Here is a 19,746-nt window from a genome sequence, read left to right on the forward strand (position 1 = left end):
GAAAATAAACAAGCCTTCAGGACCTTTTCAAAAGACCTGCAGTGACGTAGTCCTCTTGGCAGAGCTTTCCACAAATGCCCAAAGACATACCCTCCAACATTTCTCCGATGGAAATAGGGATGTCCCATTCCATAATTTGACTATGTCTGTCCCACACATCTTACTGGGTTGACCCAGCCACTCTAGGCAGCTTCCAACATATATAAAAATGTAACAAAACATTAAACATTAAAAAAAAACCTTCTCTATACAGGATAATAGGGCGCTGTGGGTAAAACCTCAGCGCCTAGGGCTTGCTGATCGCATGGTTGGAGGTTCGAAACCCCGGGGCTGGGTGAACTCCCTTCTTTCAGTCCCAGCTCCTGCCCACCTAGCAGTTCGAAAGCACCCCTAAGTGCAAGTAGATAAATAGGTACCACTTTATAGCGGGAAGGTAAACAGTGTTTCCGTGTGCTGTGCTGGTGCCGGCTAGCCAGAGCAGCTTTGTCATGCTGGCCACGTGACCCGGAAGTGTCTCCGAACAGCGCTGGCCCCCGGCCTCTTAAGTGAGATGGGTGCACAACCCTAGAGTCTGTCAAGACTGGCCCGTACGGGCAGGGGTACCTTTACCTTTATACAGGATTGCCTTCAGACAGCTCGGGGGTCAGATAACTCCGTACCCCCCAACATTTATCCAATGAAAAAGGGACGTCCTAAGGAGAAAAGGGGGTGCAGGTGGTGCTGTGGGTTAAACCACAGAGCCTAGGATTTGCTGATCAGAAGGTTGGCAGTTTGAATCCCCGTGACGGGGTGACCGCCTGTAGCTCGGTCCCAGCTCCTGCCAACCTAGCAGTTCGAAGGCACGTCAAAGTGCAAGTAGATAAATAGATACCACTTTGGCGGGAAGGTAAACGGTGTTTCTGTGCACTACTCTGGCCACATGACCCGGATAAACTGTCTGCAGACAAATGCCGGCTCCCTCGGCCTGTAAAGCGAGATGAGTGCTGCAACCCCAGAGTTGTTCGCGACTGGACTTAACTGTCAGGGGTCCCTTTACCTTTAAACCATATTTAAAGGCAACCCCATGTAGAGCTCATGGCAGTAGCCCAGCCTAGGTGACACCGGTCCATGGAAAACTGAAGATCACTGGGTAACCTTGGTCCAGTCACTATTTTTTCACAGGGGTGTTGTTGAGGATAAACGGGGAGAACTATGTACAGCACTCATTGGAAGAATGATGGGACATAAATGTAAAAATATCATTTGCCATTTTAGCCTCTCAACAGCCCTGCAATGTTGTTTAGGAGATAGCAATTAGCGGTAGCCCCAAACTACCGAATGAACTAAGAAGCGGCTGATTTGAATTCTAATCTCCCTGTACACTGTGGACAGAGTTCAGCTCTGCAGGATCGATCAATCTATTCCTATTTACTAGAATCTCATGATCCACTGACTGGAGCTAGGCTACATACAGGTACACGCTGCCCCCTCAAAGAATTCTGGGCACTGTCATTTGTTAAGGGCTGCTAGAAATTGCAAGTCTTCTGTGAATTGTTAACGGCAGTGTCCAGAATCCTTGGGTGGAAAACATGCGCTCCGAATGGACTTTAAGGGCATGGCATGTATGAGGTCCCAGGTACAAAACAATGTGCATGTGTGCGTGTGTGCTGGAGCCAGATGTGACCTGCATATACAGGTACAAAATCTACAACTGAGTTACCGCAGATCAAAACCTCTAGCCCAGTTTAGAAGGGAGGAGGAGCCTCTTTGTTGCTGTGACTGTTCCTGAGAGGGTTTTTTTAACGAAAGAAGCCCTTGTTGATTCTCTGCAAATCATGCACCGCCAATCCACCACCACTCAGTTCCCTGAGCATCTTTCTTCTGTGCTTCCCTCCACCACACACCTCCGCCTTCCTATGAAGAAATATGATGTTTGACTTAATACTCTCTTCTAATCTGAACCTAGAGCCTCTTCCTCTTAACAGCTTTTCTCTAGGATGAACATACCCAGAGCGTCTTGTTTGTCTTCAGGCCCTCTGTTCTCCTGGAAGCTCCCTTCTGAATCTTTGGACACATCTTCCTGGAACTGTGATGCCGAAACAGCATTAGTAGCAAAAGCTCCAGGCAGCTGCAGATGACAATTTTTAAACTGGCCTTGCTGCCACACTTTTTTCTTTTCTTTTCCAAACAGACACCCAATGTACATGGATTTAGATCGCACAAACCCATCTTCTACTCTTGTTTTTGCTTTATTATGCATTTTGTGTTCTCATTGTGCATTTCTGTGATCTTCAGATGAGGGGTGGTACACAAATTTAACAGATAATAAAACAATAGTAATAATCCTTCTACTTTGCTTGGCCGAGACCATGGAAGAGTTCAGCTAGAGAGGGTTTCCTCACTCCTGAGATTTTCTTTTCTTTTAAAAAGTTTTTTATTACTAAAGATTTTCTTGTGTAACAAGCAAAGAAAGAAATAAATAAAAGTACATATAGTATCTCCACTTTTGTTTCATAGAGTCTTTTTCACAATCCATTTACATGCAGTATGAGGCTGCTGGAACCTGGGACTCTCTGTACTCAATCTCCTACTGAACAATGGCCCAAGAAATTGCAAAGGTTTCCCTAGAAGGTAGATCAAGCAAAGTTTCGCCTGCTAAGTGTCTCCATATCAAGCTGCTGGCCGGCAAAAAAGAAAAGAAAAAGGAAAAAAAGCCAGCTGTGGAATATCCTTGCCAATCAACACAAACAATTGTATTTGTGCTATGGCATTACTGATTATGCCAAGTGGCTCGCTCAGTCCCAAGGCGGAGAAGATGAGAACATAAAAAGCTGCCTTATACTATGTTGGGCCATTTGTCCAGTTTAGTATCATCTACTCTGATTGGCAGAGACATCATCTTGCCAGCAAAGGTCCGTATAGTTAAAGCCATGGTTTTCCCAGTAGTGATGTATGGAAGTGAGAGCTGGACCATAAAGAAGGCTGATCGCCGAAGAATTGATGCTTTTGAATTATGGTGCTGGAGGAGACTCTTGAGAGTCCCATGGACTGCAAGAAGATCAAACCTATCCATTCTGAAGAAAATCAGCCCTGAGCGCTCACTGGAAGGACAGTGAAGCTGTCACCTGAAGCTGAGGCTCCAAGACTTTGGCCACCTCATGAGAAGAGAAGACTCCCTGGAAAAGACCCTGATGTTGGGAAAGATGGAGGGCACAAGGAGAAGGGGACGACAGAGGACGAGATGGTTGGACTGTGTCCTCGAAGCTACAAACATGAGTCTGACCAAACTGCGGGAGGCAGTGGAAGACAGGAGTGCCTGGCATGCTCTGGTCCATGGGGTCACGAAGAGTCGGACACGACTAAACGACTAAACAACAACAACAACTCTGACTGGCAGCATCTCTCCACACAGAAATCTTCCTGGTCCTTCCTGAAGAATCCTGGGATTAAAGTTAAGGCTTTCTGATGGCTCTCTGTCTTTTAAGAGTGGACAGAGCAGAACAGATTGATGGGCTCAAGGAACAGAAGAGAAAAAAAGGAGAAAACCTGCATTTTGAAATGTTGGAATGGAATTTGTTTATCACCTTACAAGAGCACGTAGGCAATGAGTGAAGTTCTAGGTTCAAGCCTCAGTGTGAGCTCACTGGGTGGCATTAGGCCTTATCTGTAATAAGGGGCTAACAATACTGGTCTACCTCACATGGCTGATGTAAGGAATACAGAAAGGTTGCAGATAATCAGTTATCAGGTGCAATCACAGTGCAACTTTGGCTGAGAGCCCAACATTGCTCACCGATGGAGCCACCTTGCGGAAGCCATGCCTGCTTGGGTCTTGTCACAGCCGGAATGGAAGACTGCCTGGGAATCACAGCTTCACAGCTGCCTTAAAATTCCGCGATGGAAGAAATGTGGGATAATTGATGTACTTAAAAAAACAACAACCCATCTTCGGTGCCAATCGGCAAAAAGATCTACCAAAAGAAATATACAGTGGTACCTTGGGTACCACTTGGGTTACATACACTTCAGGTTACAGACTCTGCTAACCCAGAAATATTACCTCGAGTTGAGAACTTTGCTTCAGGATGAGAACAGAAATTGTGCTCCAGTGGCAGCAGGAGGCCCCATTAGCTAAAGTGGTGCTTCAGGTTAAGAACAGTTTCAGGTTAAGAACAGACCTCCAGAACGAATTAAGAACTTAACCCAAGGTACCACTGTACTATGAATAAATCTGTTTATTATTCATTGGAGCTGCAATCTTAGAATCATAGAATTTGGAGAGTTGGAAGGGACCCTAGTGGTCATCCAGTCCAACCCCCTGCAATGCCCGAATCCTTCCCACAGCCATCCCTGGGTAGATTTGCCACTGGTAGCTTTCTTAGCTACCTGTCCTGCTTGGCCACTCGTGGGCTTCCCCGCTCCCCCTCTTGGACCCTCTTTTTCCTTCTTTACCTTTCCAACTTTTCGCCCTTTGCTCCTTTCCCTCCCTCCCTGTGCTTTTGTTTCCCCATTCTTCTCTTTTTAATCCCTCTCTGTGCCCGCTCCCCTCCTCTTTCTCTCCCTCCAAAGTCTGGGGGAAGGAGGGAGGTGGTGGTGGTGGTGGAGGAGGAAAACCCAATCTGAAGATGTTGACTACATCCCCTTCTGCACCACAGTTCCTCCTCTTTTATTGGATACTAGCGGGTCCTCAAAGGCTCCCAGGCTGTAATTAGAGGGTGGATCTTGTAAAGCAGAGGAGCTCTCTCTCTCTCTCTCTCTCTCTCTCTTCCAACTACAGACCAGCTCTCTCTCTCTCTCTCTCTCTTTTGCTTGTCTCTCTCCTTCCTCCTCAAAACTCCGCAGCTAACCCCTCAGGCTCGGACAGCGATGGCATCGCCAGTGCTGGAGGTGATCTCCCTGCTGTGCGGGATCAGGGGCCCCAGAGAGCCCTGACTTGAAGAAGCAAGAGGGATCTTTTGTCAGACCAGGTGGGAACCAAAACCCAGAGACCTCAAGCAGCTGAGGAAAAAGTAAGGAGTAATTTTACTTCTGTTCCCTCCACCCACCCACCCACCCGTTCCCTCCTCCGTTTCCTTTTATAAATGGGCTTTTGCAGCTTTCTAAATAACGCAACAGGCAGAACCTGGAGTTTAAGGGGTTGGGGGGAAGGTGTGCAATTGTGCACAATAAAAGCGAGAGTCGATCAGAGGTTAGCAAAATAGAATAAGGATGGGGTTTTCCCCCCTGAAATTTTATATAGAGTCCATTTGGTGGTCTAGGGGTACAGCTCTCCTGAACTGCCTAGTATTTGTCATCTGTATTTAGTTTGTCATGAAGGGATACTTGAAAAAAACACAAAAACCAACTATTCCATTTCCTGATATGTGTTTATATGTGTGTTATTTCCTCACCACCAGCAGCACACACACACAAAAAAAGATTAAATAGACTGCAAATGTTTCACCAATCTGATCTTGAAAGAGAGGAGTTTTGTTCCAGAGAAATTGATTCTGTTTTGAGATATCTTTCCCCACCTCCATAGCTTCTGGAGTGAGGATTGAGAAACACGCAGAAGAAAACCAACTGTTCAGCCACTGTATTCACAAATATTTAGGTTTCGGTTGAGGACAGAATCTTAGTTCAGGGCTATTTTCAGATTTTATTGGCTACAGATATTTTCTTTCCCCCCATCCTGCTCTTCTGTTTACAACTTTGTTATTAAGATTTGTGGGTGGCTTAAAAAAAAAAAAAAGATCCAGCCATGAAGCAAAGTAAAGGTTTGGGGTTTGAGGACCTGAAAGAGTTAAGATGATAACAAGCCATTTTAATTAAAAATGGAACTAATGATTGACTGGAAAATAAAACCAGCACTGAGCAGTTCTTTCCCCCCCTTTTTCTAAAGGAACGGCAAGTCGTTTGAAGTTTGATTTTTTTAAAAAAAGAAAAGTTGTGAGCAATACAGTCTGGAAATAGGTGCATTAATAAGGTCATGTTCCACATTAAAGAAAAGCCTAGAGACAGACGCCCCTTCCTTCAATGCTAAAATGTTCAACTTTGGGAAATGGAGAAGAAGGGGCGATGGACTTCATCAAGGTAGTGGCATTTGAACGGCCACGATTCCATTCTTAGATTTTGTCTTAGGTGCTCCAAGTTAAAAAGAACGGCTTGTTTCAGGGAACTAAATAAAATTATCTTGTAAGTATTAGGACTCTTAAGCGATCACTAAAAACATTTTAAGTCCACTAATAAAAATGCACATTTAATCAGCTCTGGCATAGAAGATGGTTCTGTGAAGGATCCTTGTAGACACACACACATTTTGAAATAATGGTAGGAATCGTTGAAACCACTCAAACCATTCAGAAATCTGATTTTAGTTATCAGGATTATGTTGGCATGTTTGGTCCATTTGGCAAAACCATCTCCCTCCTTTCCAGAGGTTATTCTGTGCATTTCAAATAGTACCAATAATCCTTAGCATCTGTACAACAACCCTGTAAGCTTGGCTAGTATTATTTAACCTCTGAGTCGAAGATGGGGAACTGAGGCTGAGTGATAGCAGCTTGCCCAAAATGGACGTAAGATTTAAGCGGGAGTTTTTCCTGTCCCACGCAGATCAGCTCCTCTGCGTCTCTCAACTCTGCAAGGAAGGATTTCTTAGTGCTCAGTTGAGGGAGCAGGCCAAATGTTTAAGTATAAACCAGGAGCAATGCAACAGGAGACGCACAAACTGCGTCTAGAATGGTGATCCATTCTTGGTTCACTGGAGCGCCAGATTACTTGTTGTTGAAGATCATAGTATCTCTGCCGAAACTCAAGCTAATTAAGAGCTGGCTCCAACATTTTGTGGGTACATAGCATGTTCAGCACCTCCAACCCGAAAAGAGCGAGATGCAAAGTGAGGCTGCACTGGATCTCCTGCGAAGTGGAGATGGTACTGTTGTTAGGATGGTGGTCCCTCTGCTGGTCTTGGGGACCTGACAAATGCCCACCATTGCCACCTTCTGTGGCTGCTCCTGTCTTGAACAACCACTGAGGGTTTTTTGAACATCTGGTGTCTTGCACTGCGTCAAGTCTTTGGTCTTTATAACCCCAGAGCTGTCTGCTCTGGCTGGTGGTTTCTCTCAGGCAAGGCTTTCCCCCAGAACTTGCTACCTGACCTGATCACGAGCTGGAGACATGGAGGACATGGAGTACACCTTCCGAGTATCCCTGTTTTCCAGGGAAAGTTCCGGATTTGCAGAAGCCATCTCGGTTTCTGATTTGATCCCGGAATGTCCTGCTTTTCCTTCAGACATCCCTGTTTTCATTGGAGAAATGTTGGAGGGTATGGAGTTATGCAACTCTGAAGCCAAGGAGATAAGTAACTACAGTCATACCTTGGTTTTCAAACAGCTTAGTTCACAAACAACTTGGAACTCGGATGCCACAAACTTTGAAGTAGGTGTTCTGGTTTGCGAACTTTGCCACAGAAACTGAACGTCCGGCACGGCTTCCACTGCTTCCGATTGGCTGCAGGACGCTCCTGCTGCCAATCAGAAGCCGCGCCTTGGTTTTCGAACATTTCAGAAGTCGAACGGACTTCCAGAACACATTTTGTTTGAAAAACAAGTACAACTGTATAAAACTTTTAGAAGATATCTATTTTTTTTTTTAATGTTTAATGTTTTATTATGTTTTTATGCCTGTTGGAAGCTGCCCAGAGTGGCTGGGGAAACCTACTCAGATGGATGGAATATTATTATTATTATTATTATTATTATTATTATTATTATTATTATTCTTGAATAGGGCATCCCTATTTTCATTGGAGAAATGTTGTAGGGTATGTCAATGTGGGTCATGTCCATAGCACACATTTAAAGCGCATAACTTCTCCCATGAAATCCTGAGAACTGTTGTTTGTTACGTGTGCTAGGAATTATCGCTCTTTGACGGGGAAACTAGGGTTCCCAGGATTATTTGTGGAAAGTCATATGCTTGAAATATATGGTGTGGGCGTGACCTAGGGACCATCTATGTGCAAGCACATACTCTTCCAGTGAGCTAGGGACCCTCCCATCGATATTCCCCCATTTCAACGTGAGGTGAGCAATTTACTTTGGAGCAGAGTCCTTCAATAGCAGAAATTGTTCTTTTTGCAAGGGAGTTAACTGGTGGTTGAAAGTGGCTTTGTTCTCTTGGTGTCTGTGGGGCTAAATCAGCCGCTGTGGTAAATTGCCCTTGTGTTAAGGCCGGTTTTGCTTTACTGGAACCAATGGTAGCAATGTGAAGTAGCTTCTCTTCTCTCTGTAATGAACTAGATGGTAAAAAATGAAATCACTGCAATGGAACCAAGAAAACCCTCTGCTTCGATACCGATTTTGGGCAAAACGAGACATTTTACTTATTATCGCACTAATATGCCACCTTTTCTCCAAGAAGCTGAAGTTGGTGTTCATATCTCTCCCTCTCTTCATATCATCTTCACAACAACCCTGTGAGGGAGATTAGGCTGGGAGCGAGTGACCCAGTTAGCTTTATGGCCTAGGGAGGATTTGAAACACTGGTTTCCCAGGTTCTTATTAAACCTGGCATCGTTTTGTGGGTTTTGTGTGGGTTTTGCTGCCTGTCCGGCAGCGTGTGAACTGGTTTGGACTGTGCGATTGGAAGAAGAAGGCCTTTAACCCTTTATGCTGCCACGGTCCTAATCTAACTGGGTGGGTATGCGGTTCCACACCTGATGTTTGCTTCCATCGGCAGCACTCCTGTCAAATTCCTTGTGAATAGGACCCAGTGCCCTCCAGGATAGCACAGTCTGGGTCTGAAGTGTGTCTTGAGGGAAGGGGTGATGGAAGTAGCAGCCCCAAGTGGGGTCTTCTTCCCCAATACAGCTTTGGGATTGTGCCCCACAGAGTGTCCACGAAGCAGTCTTCTCAAAAGCAGCACATCGTTCTAAATTTTGTTTTGCATTCTGCGCCTGGATCCTTCTGGGCAGACTTCCTCAACCTCAGCCCTCCAGATGTTTTGGGACTACAATTCCCATCATCCCTGACCACTGGTCCTGTTAGCTAGGGATCATGGGAGTTGTAGGCCAAAATCCCGAGGTTGAGGAAGCCTGCTTTTGGGATTCCGATGCTAACCACGTGAGTTGCGCAAAACCTTTCAGGTTTCTAGAGATATATGCAGGTTTGATCCTTCCAATTCTACGATTACCGTTGGACACGGGTGGCACTGTGGGTTAAACCACAGAGCCTAGGACTTGCCGATCAGAAGGTCGGCAGTTCGAATCCCCGTGACGGGGTGAGCTCCCATTGCTCGGTCCCTGCTCCTGCCAACCTAGCAGTTCGAAAGCACATCAAAGTGCAAGTAGATAAATAGGTACCACTCCGGTGGGAAGGTAAACGGCATTTCCGTGCGCTGCTCTGGTTCACCAGAAGCGGCTTAGTCATGCTGGCCACATGACCTGGAAGCTGTACGCCAGCTCCCTCGGCCAATAAAGCGAGATGAGTGCCGCAACCCCAGAGTCGGTCACGACTGGACCTAATGGTCAGGGATCCCTTTACCTTTTACCTTTTTATGATTACCGTTGCTGCATCTGCTGGGCTCATCTGCCTGGGAGTTGCTGTCATGGTATTTCTTCTAACTTCTCATGGGTTACTGAGGTCCAGGCGTTCTAGAGCAGTCTTCTGCTGCCCTGCCTTAGATATATGTGGAGGACTCATGAGGAGGGAGAACAGAAAGGGACTGACTCTTGGGGATATCTCTAATTAGGACTAATACCTACCAGCTCCTTTGAATTTACCACTTTCTGAAATGTCCCCTCACGAAAATAAACACTGGTATTATTTTTTGGCTGTAATCTGCCTCAGCAACACGTTGAAGGGCAAGGTAAAATAAGCAACACTGATTTATTTCATAAAATGTACACACCATTTGACTGTAAAAAATAAAACCTCAAAGCAGTTTACAAAAAAGAGAGAACAATAAAATCAATATGTGAAGGGTACCAGTTTTGCCACCCCTATATGTGTAGCCTGCCCTCCCCCAAGGGTCTCAGGGCAGCACACAGTAAAAATTAAAGTACTGTATTTTTTGCTCCATAAGACTCACTTTTCCCCTCCTAAACAGTAGGGGGAAATGTGTGTGCATCTTATGGAGCGAATGCAGGCTGCGCAGCTATCCCAGAAGCCAGAACAGCAAGAGGGATTGCTGCTTTCACTGCGCAGCAATCCCTCTTGCTGTTCTGGCTTCTGGGATTCAGAATATTTTTTTTCTTGTTTTCCTCCTCCAAAAACTAGGTGTGTCTTGTGGTCTGGTGTGTCTTATAGAGTGAAAAATACGGTAATAATTAACCATAAAAATCCAAAACAAAATAAGCCACGCAGTATTGCAAATTTTATAACAATCACAGATAAATCATAAATCACAGATAACAATCACAGATAATTTGCTTCTGCTGATTTATCACCATGTATTTCACTTCTCCTCAAAAGGTCTAGGCAAACAGGTGCATCTTTAAAAAAGCATGCCCAAAAAAATCAGGTTGACCATTTGGTCATTGTCCATTTAGTCTACACACTCCTGAGAGTGATGGTCACCAACCTGGATTAGTCAAATTCATGCACAATAAGGTTATCAATGGCTACTAAATGTCAGGTGCTGTGCTAAGTGTTTCCTTAAGGCTCAGGTTGTGACCATTGGACCACCACCAATCAAATTGCAAGGGGAAAGTGGCTACTTACCTGGTGGAAAACAATGTGGGATCCAGATGCTAAACCACTGCACAGCTGGCATCTGGATGGCTCCCGACTCCTGTGATAGATAGAGGTGCATATGGTGATGAATGGTGCAGAGGAAGAGAAGTGGGAGAAGGCACCTCACTGTCCCTCGATACCGGGGCTTAGCCACACTTACACCTGGCTGTTGCTCCCCACTGCTCCCCACCTGAATCAGGGGAAACTGCTCTTTAGCGCTCAATCGGAGCAAGCAGCAATTTTGATTTTCTCTGGATTGACGTTTGCTCCAATTTAGCACTAAAGAGTGGGTTTTCCCTGGGAAAGGAGCGGAGGGAGGGGGGAACTGCTTGGACCCTTGCCTTGTGGGCACAGGACAAGTGGAAATGCTCACCAAATCAAATTTCCTGGCAATGGCAGCAGTAAAGGTAAAGGGACCCTTGATCATTAGGTCCAGTCGTGACCGACTGTGGGGTTGCAGCGCTCATCTTGCTTTACTGGCCGAGGGAGCCGGCATACAGCTTCCGGGTCATGTGGCCCGCATGACTAAGCCACTTCTGACGAACCAGAGCAGCACATGGAAACACCGTTTACCTTCCCGCCGGAGCGGTACCTATTTATCTACTTGCACTTGATATGCTCTCGAGCTGCTAGGTGGGCAGGAGCAGGGACCGAGCAACGGGAGCTCACCCCGTTGCAGGGATTCGAACCACCGACCTTCTGATCGGCAAGTCCTAGGCTCTGTGGTTTAACCCTTAGGTAATTTTTAGGTGCCTGCCACTGTTTTGTGGAAGGGATTCAGGTGCATCCCGTAATATTTAGGCTTGTGCAATTGAAGCGGATTAAAGTGTTCTGCCTTCTCCTGTAGTGTGCATGGATTGACTGGCTAGAGTCACCTAGAACAACTTCCCTGACCAGACTGCCCCGTGAAACCTTGCTTTCTCCTCATGCACTCTGTGGTCTGAGTTGTATAGGCAGATAATGGCCGTTGGCCCTGTATTTGGGGCCTAGGTTTGACTAGGGAGCCACTGCCATTTTTATCCCTTTCATCTCCTATGATTATGTGATTCTGATGAAGGAAGGAAGACTCTTTGAACTCACTGGGATTTACTTCAAAGGGGACGTGCTTGGAGGATGGGTCAGGAAATCTGATTGAAACTAACTAGATGGTTGAGGTAAACATAGTCCTGGGAATCTGGGCTGCTACGAAGTGATGGTAGAATAAGGGGGGTAATTTGGAGAAGAAAAGAATACACGCAGAGACCTTGTGGGAATTCCTTGCAATGACCACAGTGTTTGGAGACAGACAGAAAGGTTGTGCATCCATAGCAGTGACCAGAAGAGGAATGGCCGCTGGGGGGAGAAGAAATGCCATTGCGCATCTGCAGCAGTACCATCAGTAGTAAAGGTAAAGGTGAGCGGTGGACTTGTAATCTGGTGAACCGGGTTCGATTCCCCGCTCCTCCACATGCAGCTGCTGGGTGACCTTGGGCTAGTCACACTTCTCTGAAGTCTCTCAGCCCCACTGACCTCACAGAGTGCTTGTTGTGGGGGAGGAAGGGAAAGGAGAATGTTAGCCGCTTTGAGATTCCTTAGGGTAGTGATAAAGCGGGATATCAAATCCAAACTCTTCTTCTTCATCAAATCCATTAGGTCCAGTCGTGGCTGACTCTGGGGTTGTGGCGCTCATCTCGCTATATTGGCCGAGGGAGCCGGCGTACAGCTTCCGGGTCATGTGGCCAGCATGACTAAGCCGCTTCTGGCGAACCAGAGCAGCACACGGAAATGCCGTTCATCTTCCCGCCGGAGCGGTACCTATTTATCTACTTGCACTTTGACATGCTTTCGAACTGCTAGGTTGGCAGGAGCAGGGACCGATCAACGGGAGCTCACCCCGTGGCGGGGATTCGAACCGCCAACCTTCTGATCGGCAAGCCCTAGGCTCTGTGGTTTAACCCACAGTGCCACCCTTACCATCAGTAGAGCTGGGCGATAAATCAAGAAATTCAGGTCACTATACTGGTTTCAGACTTTTCCAGCTGCCGATACATTGCAGCTCCCCACCCTCCACCAGCACAGTGCGCCTCACTCTCGTCTCTCTGCCTGCCTGCATTGTGCTAGCGCTGGCCGGGGACCTGTGGTGTATCGGTAGCTCGAAAAGTCCACCTGTGCAAAGGCTGCGCACCTGCTGCCTCTCAGCTGATCTTAGCACAAGGTGGGGGCTTCCTTAAACTGCTATGCTGAGAGTCTGCCCGCCCCCCAGCTGAGTGTTTTAAGGAAGCCTCTCACCTCCAGCTCCTGAGAGCCAGAGTGTGGGGCTTGATCAGCTGAGAGGTGGTGGACATGCAGCCTTCGCAGAATGGGCAGGTGGACTCTTCCTCTTGGTTGGTCACTCCTGGAGCAACTGACTGGCAGGAACAGGTTCCTCGGCCGTACGACTGCCTCCGCCTCCCCCCCCCCAATCCCTCTGGCTTCTGGTTTAAGAAAGCACACACCCCTTCCGGCTGAAGTGTGCCAGATTCTTTTGTGGGGCATCAACTGTGGGGCATGAGAAACTGCCCGCCCCTCAGTTCACCTAGCCCCCATCCTGCTCTTGCTCACGCGAGTCAGAGCAGTACAGCGGTACCTCGGGTTAAGTACTTAATTTGTTCTGGAGGTCCGTTCTTAACCTGAAACTGTTCTTAACCTGAAGCACCACTTTAGCTAATGGGGCCTCCTGCTGGTGCTGCGCTGCTGCTGCACGATTTCTGTTCTCATCCTGAAGCAAAGTTCTTAACCCGAGGTACTATTTCTGGGTTAGCAGAATCTGTAACCTGAAGCGTCTGTAACCCGAGGTACCACTGTACGGGGTTGGGGACATATCTCACCTGCTGCTTCTTTCCTTAAAGTGGTGAAGAAGAGGCCGCCAAGATACATTTCCGATATTGTGATATATCAGCAAATCGCGGTGTTTAGCTGCTGATGTTTAGCGCAGGTGGCGCTGTGGGTTAAACCACTGTGCCGCTTGGGATTGCCGATCAGAAGGTCAGCGGTTCGAATCCCCACAACGGGGCGAACTCCCGTTGCTCAGTCCGTGCTCCTGCCAACCTAGCAGTTTGAAAGCATGCAGTGCAAGTAGATAAATAGGTACCGCTCTGGCGGGAAGGTAAACAACATTTTCGTGCACTGCTCTGGTTTTGCCAGAAGCGGCTTAGTCATGCTGGCCACATGACCCAGAAAAAACTGTCTGCGGAAGCAGACGAACGCCGGCTCCCCATTGTTGTTCGCGACTGGACTTAATTGTCAGGAGTCCCTTTACCTTTATGCAACAATGTTAACAACCAGGTATCACCCAGCCCTAACAGCCAGACACCTTCATCTGCCCCGGCCGCAACAAAACATGTCTGTCCGGGATCAGTCTCTACAGTTGGAGCAGGCGCTTTAACCTTCTAACAGTTTGACTTCATCCACAAAGACACACTCCTCCAGGGTCTCCCAAGATGGATGCAAACCTGGGCATATGGCCATCCTGTCTGGGGCTGATGAAAGTTGAAGTTGAACACCATGTGGAAGGGCATGGATTCCCCATCTCTCATCTTGTCCACTGGATCTTTCCATATTTCAGTATATGTCTATTACGCAGGAGCACAGTTCTTATATATCTGCCTACATAGTTTTTTCTCTTTTGTCCAGAGTGTTCAGCAGTTGATGGCGGCTACAACATCACCCAGATTTAACTGTTCCTAAGAGATTTCCAGCAGAGTAGTCTGTTGTTAAGCTGGCTTTTCTCCTATGGAAGTTAAGCCTGTGTACACGCTATGCATTTAAAGCATATGACTTTCCCCAAAGAATCCTAGGAACTGTAGTTTGGTGCTGGGAATTGTAGTTCTGTGAGGGGTTAAACTGCAGTTTCCATGATTCTTTGGAAAAAGTCACGTGCTTTAAATGTTTGGGGTGCACAAAGCCAAACGCTCCTTTATGGGGATTAATAAAATCAATGCCTGCAAACATAAAAATATATATAGAAAAAGTAAAGAGAGGCCTGCCATTTACGCTGTCTCTTGAGGAAAGAAGCAGAATGACTTTTTAAAAAGCAAAGAAGCAATTGACCTGTGGAACTACTTGTTACAGGGTTTTGTGAGTTCAGAGATATAAAATAGTGCACCAAAGAGACCACTAAAGGTATGGAATATAGGACGATAAGGAACTCTTGACCGAAAATGTGAAGAGACAGAAAGCTGTTCTCAAAAATCCGATTTCTGCAAATGGCAGCAAGCAAAGGGAGGAACAGATCTCTCCCTAAATGTTAACAGTCCATCGAGTGTGATGGATTGTTCAGGCCATCCCTACGAGAAACCCGTCCTGTTGTTCATCCAAAGTGAATTGGAACAGTTGAGCACTGCATAATCATCTCAGTGTGGATCCAAAGAATGCTTTATTTTTCTCAAATAGCTGCCTCTCTCGGCTGCATGGCAAACTGTTTTTGAAATGAAGGGGGAGTTTCGAAAACAATTCGTGATATGGCACGGTGGCCAGCTGTTCAAAGGAAAAGGAGAAAAATAAATTCTGCTGGGGTAGCACAAGGCCCTCGTGTCAACTTAAGATGCTCTCTGGACCCTGACCTGTGTCATGAATACATTCATAGGAATTGTCCGATTTCTCTGCATTTGAGATGTTGCTGTATCTGTGTTGATGGGCAGCTGAAATTGGGAACTCTGTGTCGGATGTCGTGATGTAAAAATCCTGTCTGTTGTGTTGTGTTCTGAATGCCACAGTCTATTCCCATAGGCAGCGGGTCAACTGATTTTGCAAGGCACTGAATGATCAACAGATCCCCACATAGGACCCAGTCTTACGTCTTTATGCACTGAATGATCAACAGATCCCCACATAGGACCCAGTCTTACGTCTTTATGTGGTGCAGTTCTGCAGTGATAAGGTGTTGTTGTTTTTTTGGTCTTTTTAAGTCCAAACAAGTAGTGACTGGCCATTTCCCCCCTTTTCTCGGGGCATCTTCTTGTTGTTCACCTTCCTTTTGATTTCTTGAGATGGAGAGCTCCAGGCTGTTTAGGAGGCCAGAGGTCAGAGCGCAGGTGTGAGTCTATTCTCCTCACCCCACACCCCATCCTATAGACACCTCCCTTTGATCTCTCTCCGAATTTCCCAGCACAAAGAGTCGAAGGAATTCCCCAAGGAGCAATGGCACCATCCCTTCTTGCCAAGATTTTAGAAGTGGGTTTCTCAACTCACGGGTCACAGACCAAATATGAGTCAACAGGATGCGAAAAAGGACGGCGCTTGTTGTGTTTTGTTTTCCCCAATTCCTTGGCTGTGAGAATTCGGCTGGGTTTTCTACGCGGTACCTGACTCCAGAAAAACAAAGATCAGCATTAAGTGGTCTAGATTCCAGCACAATTTGATGATACTTGAATTAAGTTTCATTCAGGGCAATATACTTAAGTAACATCATCTCAAGGAAAGCTACAGTAGGAATTTTTGCGAGGGTTGGCCCCAGTCTTTAGGTTGGGTGACACAGCCTGCCACAGATGGTGGATTTTGGGGGAAGCATTAAAGACCAGCACCTAGACAGCATCTTAAAAAGTAGAGACATCACCTTGCCAACAAAGGTCCGTATAGTAAAAGCTTTGGTTTTCCCAGTAGTGATGTATGGAAGTGAGAGCTGGACGATAAAGAAGGCTGTTCGCCAAAGAATTGATGCTTTTGAATTATGGTGCTGGAGGAGACTCTGGAGAGTCCCATGGACTGCAAGAAGATCAAACCTCTCCATTCTGAAGGAAATCAGCCCTGAGTGCTCACTGGAAGGACAGATCCTGAAGCTGAGGCTCCAATACTTTGGCCACCTCATGAGAAGAGAAGACTCCCTGGAAAAGAACCTGATGCTGGGAAAGATGGAGGTCACAAGGAGAAGGGGACGACAGAGGATGAGATGGTTGGACAGTGTTCTCAAAGTTACAAACATGAGTCTGACCAAACTGCGGGAGGCAGTGGAAGACAGGAGTGCCTGGCGTGCTCTGGTCCAGCGGGTCACGAAGAGTCGGACACGACTAAACGGCTAAACAACAACATTAAAGACCAGCACTTTTTAATGGGGGGTACTATTCTTTACAGTAATCATATTCATGTTTACTCACGAGTACGTTCCACCGAACTCCCAATTACTGTATAAGGAGCCATGGTGTTTTTTTATTACATTTTACTGCCACTGGAGGGGGCACCATATGACTTCTAGCTCAGTCACCAAACTTTCTTGGGCTTTCCTCTCTCTGACGCCCAAGCAACACTCTCTCAATCTGGACTCCAAGCAGCGAGGAAAAGCACACACGCCCTTTTTAATATGAGAAAAGCTCCTCGTGTCAAGTGTGGATTGTGACCTCATGAGACAGTTGGGTATTGAACCTTTCCCAAGGAATTTTTGTTACAATCTCAGAACTGGACATAGAGACTTATTTAATACCTAGACAGAAAGAAGGATATAGGTAGCATGTGAAGTAACCCCTGTCAGTGTAGAGAATGCAGTCATACCTTGGTTGTCAAACACCTTGGTATTCGTCTGTTTTGGCTCCCGAATGTCGCAAACTCGGAAGTGACTGTTCCAGTTTGTCAATGTTCTTCGGAAGCCGAACATCCAACAGGGCTGCCGCGCCTTTCCGAACATTTTGGAAGTCGAACGGACTTCCGGAACGGCTTCCATTCGACTTCTGAGGTACCACTGTACTGAGTTAGGTGGACCTAATGATCTGATTCAGCATAAGGCAGCTTCTTATGAAGAACCTAAGTGGTTTGGCTTTGGTACACAAAATGGCTGGAACCTGGTCAAGAAGAATATGAGTCCTTCTGTACGTTATATCAAGTTTCACCACATTCTGTTTCAAAGTACAGTACAGAGAACATCCTGTGAGGAGACTAGACAATGCAGTCTCATACTAAAACTGCAGCTCTGAGGGAGGATCTGTGTTAGACAACTTGCCAGAAAAAAGGCATAGCATAAATATTGCAGTAAAGTTGCAAATCTATGGCAGGGATAGCCAACGTGGTGCCCTCCAGATGTGTTGGAATAAAGGTGAAGGTAAAGGGCCCCATGACCATTAGGTCCAGTCGTGACCGACTCTGGGGTTGCAGCGCTCATCTCGCTTTATTGGCCGAGGGAGCCGGCGTACAGCTTCCGGGTCATGTGACCAGCATGACTAAGTGACTTCTGGCGAACCAGAGCAGCGCACGGAAACGCCATTTATCTTCCCACTGGAGCGGTACCTATTTATCTACTTGCACTTTGATGTGCTTTCGAACTGCTAGGTTGGCAGGTGCTGGGACCGAGCAACAGGAGCTCACCCTGTTGTGGGGATTTGAACCGCCGACCTTCTGATCGGCAAGTCCTAGGCTCTGTGGTTTAACTCACAGCGCCACCCGTGTCCCCTATGTGTTGAACTATAACCCCACTATTCTTGACCAATGGCTGGGGTTGATGCGCTTTAAAGCCCACAATTTCTGGGCTTTAGCCTAAGGCTTTTCTATATAAGAGCTTGCAAGCTTGAAAGTTCATTTGCTCAAGGGAGAAATGTGGCAAAGTATAAGGACTATAGCTCTAAGAATAGACTACAATTTTTGCATGTAAAAGCCCCAGGTTCAATCCTGAACCTCTCCCAGTTAAAAAGAATGGGAAAGACCTCTGCAGAAGAGATGCAGCAAATCAGGATAAAAGAAGGGCATTTTTTCAGCCAAAATTCCAAGGAACTCAGTTGGGCGCCATTTGCATTCTAAGAGAATGATAGAGGTGTTCATGTTGAGTTACCTCGCTTCTTTTTCTGGAAAAATAACATGGGGTAAATGGTACAAGGGGAGATGGAACAATGGTCTGCCTCTTAAGACAGCGCCTTTTATCTAGGACCTATAAAAAGGAGGTTGTGCTGCCTTTCCTGTTCCTCTGATCAATGATAATAATAATAATAATAATAATAATAATAATAATAATAATAATAATAATTATACCCCACTCATCTGGCTGGGTTTCCCCAGCCACTCTGGACAGCTCCCAACAAAATTAATGACGATGATAATGAAGGGATAAAACATCAGACATTAAAAACTTCCCTAAACAGGGCTGCCTTCAGATGTCTTCTAAAAGTCAGATAGTTGTTTATTTCCTTGACATCTGATGGGAGGGCGTTCCACAGGGCAGGTGCCACTACCGAGAAGGCCCTCTGCCTGGTTCCCTGTAACTTTGCTTCTCGCAGTGAGGGAACCTCCAGAAGGCCCTCAAAGCTGGACCTCAGTGTCCAGGCAGAATGGTGGGGATGGAGATGCTCCTTCAGGTGTACTGGGCTGAGGCCGTTTAGGGTTTTAAAGGTCTACTGCCTAGACCAAGGATGGGGTGTGAGAGAGAGAGATCCGATCTATTGCTGTGTGGCTTGAATATGCCGAATTATACCTGAGCCTCATCAAAGGCTCTCTGAGGAAAGGTTTGCTTGCACTGGAAGTTACCTAATTCTACTCTACCTGCTTTGGATGAGTTGTGCTTTACAAGGCGGCCTATTCCATTTTAAGAATAAAACAATAGTATGATTTGGGTTCCTTTGGCTGAACAGAGTATCTGCATTTGGTTGTCTGCATCTGCTCTGTGTTGTTCTTCCTTATGTTCATATGGTGTATGGATCCCCCCTTTGTTTCTATATAATCTTTCAGAGGACATGTGCTGCTTGCAATACAACTAACATTTCCGTGCCAAATTCTTGCTGCAGAAGCAACTGGGCTTCTCTCCCCACCCCATCAGGTGGGAAATAGATTCACCTGGGCAGATATATAAAGTCCTGATTAGTTCAGTAAGATTTACTCCCTTGTAGGTGTGTAGAAAGGGACGCGGGTGGCGCTGTGGGTTAAACCACAGAGCCTAGGGCTTGTCGATCAGAAGGTCGGCGGTTCAAATACCTGCGACGGGGTGAGCTCCCGTTGTTTGGTCCCTGCTCCTGCCAACCTAGCAGTTCGAAAGCACACATGCAAGTAGATAAATAGGTACCACTCTGGCGGGAAGGTAAACGGCGTTTCTGTGTGCTGCTCTGGCTCGCTAGAAGCGGCTTAG

The 19,746-nt window shown here is 46.5% G+C and overlaps 1 protein-coding gene across 2 annotated transcripts in view; it reads left to right on the forward strand.

The window, feature by feature from the left end:
- Positions 1–4,582: 4,582 nt before the first annotated feature.
- SP7 (Sp7 transcription factor) overlaps positions 4,583–19,746 on the forward strand; it is a 36,659-nt gene continuing 21,495 nt past the window's right edge. For both annotated transcript variants that reach the window (XR_014216759.1, XM_082212742.1), the window contains exon 1: positions 4,583–4,988. The gene's annotated coding sequence lies outside the window, so the exon portion shown is untranslated. The remainder of the gene's footprint in view (positions 4,989–19,746) is intronic.

Source organism: Podarcis vaucheri (assembly GCF_965113315.1).
Source record: "Podarcis vaucheri genome assembly, chromosome: 2".
Lineage (NCBI taxonomy): Eukaryota > Metazoa > Chordata > Lepidosauria > Squamata > Lacertidae > Podarcis > Podarcis vaucheri.